Source organism: Microcebus murinus, unplaced genomic scaffold (assembly GCF_040939455.1).
Source record: "Microcebus murinus isolate Inina unplaced genomic scaffold, M.murinus_Inina_mat1.0 scaf019_hap2_Mmur4.0, whole genome shotgun sequence".
In the NCBI taxonomy this organism is placed as follows: Eukaryota; Metazoa; Chordata; class Mammalia; order Primates; family Cheirogaleidae; genus Microcebus; species Microcebus murinus.
The window spans coordinates 1-5,126 of NW_027438965.1; the positions used below are offsets into that span (position 1 = coordinate 1).

The window sequence follows — 5,126 nt, forward strand, 5'->3', positions numbered from 1 at the left end:
AAACATAATGAATCCGAAGAGAAAAGTAAAAGGAGGCCTGTGGAGCAGGTCTGGGTGTGACTCCGGATCCCCCAACATCAGGTGCCACCACCAAAGATTCCTACGTGTAGCCCATAGAACCCCAAAAGCAACGGGACGAGTTCTGGTCACATACTCCCTCAAAATGACATCCTGGCCTTCTTCTGGAACTCCCTCCCCTCTCAGACTCTCAAGGTTTCCTCCAGCGTGTCGGTTCCCACAGAGCAGACCTTTGGTCTGAGACCTGACAGTCCAGAAGCCACGCATGCTGCCGCGTGACGGCGGTGTCGCGGCTTGGGACAAGAGGAGGCCCCACGGTGCGGGCTGGGGCGCCAGGCACCGCGGCGGGCGCTGAGGGTGGGGGTGACCCCCACCCCGGGCCGCCGACTCGCTCCCAGAAAGGGGACAGAACAAGAGGCAAAACAAAAAAAAAAAAAAAGAAGAAGCCTACGGCACCCGGTATTCCCAGGCGGTCTCCCATCCAAGTACTAACCAGGCCCGACCCTGCTTAGCTTCCGAGACCAGACGAGATCGGGCGCGTTCAGGGTGGTGTGGCCCTAGACGGCGGAGGGCGCCCCTGCCCCGCTCAAGAAGCCGAGCCTCTCTGCGCTTCCCCGCCGCCTCCTCCCCCCGCCCCAGGCCCCGCGCCGGCGCTGACCCGCACCGGGCCGGGCCTGTTGAGTTCACCGGCCGGGTCCGGCGGGCTCCGAGGGACGGGGGTGACAGGCGGGGCGGGGCGGGCAGGGAGCGGCGGGCCGGGGTGGGGGGCTGTCTCTCTATATACACACACACACACACACACACTCACACTCACACTCACTCACTCACACTCACACAAGATGCGCCTCCACGGCTGGACTCGCCAAGGTGGAGACCTTCCAGCCCCCTTCCTCTCCTCGCCTGGCCCACCCCCAGCTCGTGGCCGCCGCCGCCGCCGCCGCCGCCGCCGCCGCCGCCGCCGATTGCGCACGCGCGGGTCGCCCGCCCTTTGACCCCAGGCAGGGGCCGCCATCCCCACAACCCCTTTCAGCTGCGCCCCCCACCCTGTGGGTGGGCTGCCGCCTATTCCCCCGGGCCCGGGCTGGGGCACAGCGCATGGGGGAGGGGAGCGAGTGTATGGGGCGTCTCTCTCTCTCTCTAGGGATGTGTCCCATGGGTGGGGTGGCGTGGTTTGTGGGGCGCTGAAGAAATCAGTCCCCTCCATCTCCTACCTCTGGAAAACGCCCAAGCCCTTGGAGAACTGCCGGCAACGCGACCGTGGGGGCCGGGACCCTCCTCTGGGTCCTCCTGTGGCCCAGTCCAAGGGGCCTGGGCCTGGCCGGGGCTGCATTGGACCCCGACCACCCTGGCGTGTGGACTCGCTAAAAATCGGCGATTAGATATTGGATTCCAGCTTCATTGAGGTCATTTCACTAATGAGTGCACCGGAAAGAGTTTCCTAATCCATCTGTGAGGGTGGCAACTGAAAGAGAATTTTAAAGCTGACAGAATAGGCGAGGAAAGGCATAGGAGATTTCACCCAGTAAGGAAGCCTTTCCCGAAATGGAAGAAAGAAACGAGCAAACAGAAACACCGGTAGCCCGCCAGGATCAGAGTCTGCCCCCGAGAGAAAGTACCCTGACCAGGTTCACCCGTGGGTGGGTGGCGAGCTAGCGGCATTCAGAAGAGCGAGGCCCGCAGTCTGTGCAGAAGACACCTGCACTCGGGTGTGTGTGGCGGCACGATTCACAAGCAGCTCCAGATGTTAAGCCAAGGAGAAGCCAGGGAGTTCCCAACGCCCCAGGTGTCCTCAGCCCACGACTGGCTGCTGGGGGAATGCGAAGCCCGGCTCCTTGTCTCAGAGCCCTTGTCTCAGAGCGGGACAACCAGGAGGTGTGACGTACACCCCGGGGTTCCCAGGAGGATCAGGCTGAAGCTGGGACTTGGCCTGGAAAGTGTCCCCTCGCATGGCCACCCCCTTCCCCTTCCTGCTCCTCTACTCCTGGTGCCCCTCCATCCAGGGGCCAGACCTTAAAGAGTCACCCGCAAGAGAATCCTGGTCCCAAAGGAGCCTTCTGGGGGACCCGTGCTGAGAGAGGTTGTGGGCATGGCCCGCTGGGGCTCTGCCCGACCCAGGGCTGAGAGATGCAACCTCCCAGCTCTGGGTCCCTGCAGGGGAAGCGTTGGCAAGCACAGGGCCAGTCCTCCAAAGGCCCAGGTGCAGGGAGCCCAGGCCAAGCAGCCTGTGGAAGAAGCCACCCCGGGAACACGACTGCAGGCCACGGCCCTTCCCACCTCCTCCTCCTCCTCCTCCTGCTCCTCCACCCCCCCCCCCGACCTCCCACCCCCCCACCCCACCCCCCGACATGGCGCAGGGCTCAGAGACACCTCAGACACTTGCTACCCAAAGTGCAAAGGGCATCAGTTGCTCCTCCAAACCCCCCCCCTGCCCAGCAGACCGCGTTGTCCAGCCAGCCCCCGGGCCTCCCTGGGGTGCCCAGCACAAAAGTGCAGACAACCACCGGACCCTCAATCTCAGTTTTCGGATGTTTTTGCCACTCTAAGGACCCGCAGGCCAGCTGGGCCTTCTGGCAGGACAGAGAGCCCCGGAATCCGACGTGGAGAGCTGGGTGTACGTCCCCACGAGGAGGCGGTCCCCACCTCCGCGGCTCTCCCCTTGCGGGGGGGAAAAGCAGCCACGGGGCCTCAGAGAAGACACCAGGCTGGGCGCCCGCCCCACAGTGGGGGGCACGTCCCCCGCAGGCCACTTAGCGCCGGCCACCGGCCGGCGGACGGTTGGGTGGCGCGAGACGCTGCGGCCGCCCTGCTACCGGGTCCCTGGGAGGGCGTCCTGGAACCAGCGTCCACACCAAGCCCTTGGAAGGCCCAGGCGACGGAGGAGCCCCGTCAGGCAGGGGCCGAGGACGGTGACGGCCCGGGCGGGGAGGAGCGTGTCAGGCAGGGGCAGAGGACGGTGACAGGTGACAGGCCGGGCGGGAAGGAGTCAGTCAGGCAGGGACTGAGGAGGAGACGGGCTGGGTAAGGGTTAGGGTTAGAGTCAGGGCACAAGTCACAATCGCAAAGACCTGGAAGCGACCCGAGTGCCCATCGACCCACGAGTGCGTAAATGAAATGTGGCGCGTGGACACCACGGAGTGCTATTCAGCTAGGAGGAGCAGCGGTGAGAGGGCACCTCTCGTGGTTCTCCTGGCCAGAGCTGGAACCCGTTCCAGTAAGCCAGGTAGCCCAAGAATGGACACACGAGCACCACGTGCTCGCGCTCACCAGCAAATGGGTACGAACCGATGGACACCTAAGTGGACACAGAGGAATCACCTTCATCGGGTGGGTGTCGGGCGGGTGGGGGGAGGGGATGGGCATACACCTCCATTAGGAACGGGGTGTGTGCGCACCGACTGGGGGATGGGCGCACTTGAGGCTCTGACCCGAGGGGGGAGGCTGGGAGAGGGCAACGTACCCGACCTTAACATTGGTACCCCCACAATACGCTGGAACAACATCAGAGGTTAATGAATAAGAACACAGGGGGGAGGGGGGCACGGGCAACACATGTCACCTTAATACTTGGACTCCCATCATCTGCTTGAAAAGAGAGAGAAAAGAAAATGCAATCATAGAGATAAGAGACACTTTTTAAACATAATGAATCCGAAGAGAAAAGTAAAAGGAGGCCTGTGGAGCAGGTCTGGGTGTGACTCCGGATCCCCCAACATCAGGTGCCACCACCAAAGATTCCTACGTGTAGCCCATAGAACCCCAAAAGCAACGGGACGAGTTCTGGTCACATACTCCCTCAAAATGACATCCTGGCCTTCTTCTGGAACTCCCTCCCCTCTCAGACTCTCAAGGTTTCCTCCAGCGTGTCGGTTCCCACAGAGCAGACCTTTGGTCTGAGACCTGACAGTCCAGAAGCCACGCATGCTGCCGCGTGACGGCGGTGTCGCGGCTTGGGACAAGAGGAGGCCCCACGGTGCGGGCTGGGGCGCCAGGCACCGCGGCGGGCGCTGAGGGTGGGGGTGACCCCCACCCCGGGCCGCCGACTCGCTCCCAGAAAGGGGACAGAACAAGAGGCAAAACAAAAAAAAAAAAAAGAAGAAGCCTACGGCACCCGGTATTCCCAGGCGGTCTCCCATCCAAGTACTAACCAGGCCCGACCCTGCTTAGCTTCCGAGACCAGACGAGATCGGGCGCGTTCAGGGTGGTGTGGCCCTAGACGGCGGAGGGCGCCCCTGCCCCGCTCAAGAAGCCGAGCCTCTCTGCGCTTCCCCGCCGCCTCCTCCCCCCGCCCCAGGCCCCGCGCCGGCGCTGACCCGCACCGGGCCGGGCCTGTTGAGTTCACCGGCCGGGTCTGGCGGGCTCCGAGGGACGGGGGTGACAGGCGGGGCGGGGCGGGCAGGGAGCGGCGGGCCGGGGTGGGGGGCTGTCTCTCTATACACACACACACACACACACACACACACACTCACACTCACTCACTCACACTCACACAAGATGCGCCTCCACGGCTGGACTCGCCAAGGTGGAGACCTTCCAGCCCCCTTCCTCTCCTCGCCTGGCCCACCCCCAGCTCGTGGCCGCCGCCTCCGCCGCCGCCGCCGCCGCCGCCGCCGATTGCGCACGCGCGGGTCGCCGGCCCTTTGACCCCAGGCAGGGGCCGCCATCCCCACAACCCCTTTCAGCTGCGCCCCCCACCCTGTGGGTGGGCTGCCGCCTATTCCCCCGGGCCCGGGCTGGGGCACAGCGCATGGGGGAGGGGAGCGAGTGTATGGGGCGTCTCTCTCTCTCTCTAGGGATGTGTCCCATGGGTGGGGTGGCGTGGTTTGTGGGGCGCTGAAGAAATCAGTCCCCTCCATCTCCTACCTCTGGAAAACGCCCAAGCCCTTGGAGAACTGCCGGCAACGCGACCGTGGGGGCCGGGAACCTCCTCTGGGTCCTCCTGTGGCCCAGTCCAAGGGGCCTGGGCCTGGCCGGGGCTGCATTAGACCCCGACCACCCTGGCGTGTGGACTCGCTAAAAATCGGCGATTAGATATTGGATTCCAGCTTCATTGAGGTCATTTCACTAATGAGTGCACCGGAAAGAGTTTCCTAATCCATCTGTGAGGGTGG

The 5,126-nt window shown here is 63.9% G+C and overlaps 2 non-coding genes across 2 annotated transcripts; both read right to left on the minus strand.

Moving 5' to 3' along the window:
• Positions 1-462: 462 nt before the first annotated feature.
• On the minus strand, positions 463-581 carry LOC142867635 (5S ribosomal RNA). Its single transcript, XR_012916989.1, has one exon. It is a non-coding gene; the product is annotated as a 5S ribosomal RNA (ribosomal RNA).
• A 3,533-nt stretch (positions 582-4,114) lies between these two features.
• LOC142867712 (5S ribosomal RNA) lies at positions 4,115-4,233 on the minus strand. The gene has a single exon (XR_012917069.1). It is a non-coding gene; the product is annotated as a 5S ribosomal RNA (ribosomal RNA).
• Between the last annotated feature and the right edge of the window lie 893 nt (positions 4,234-5,126).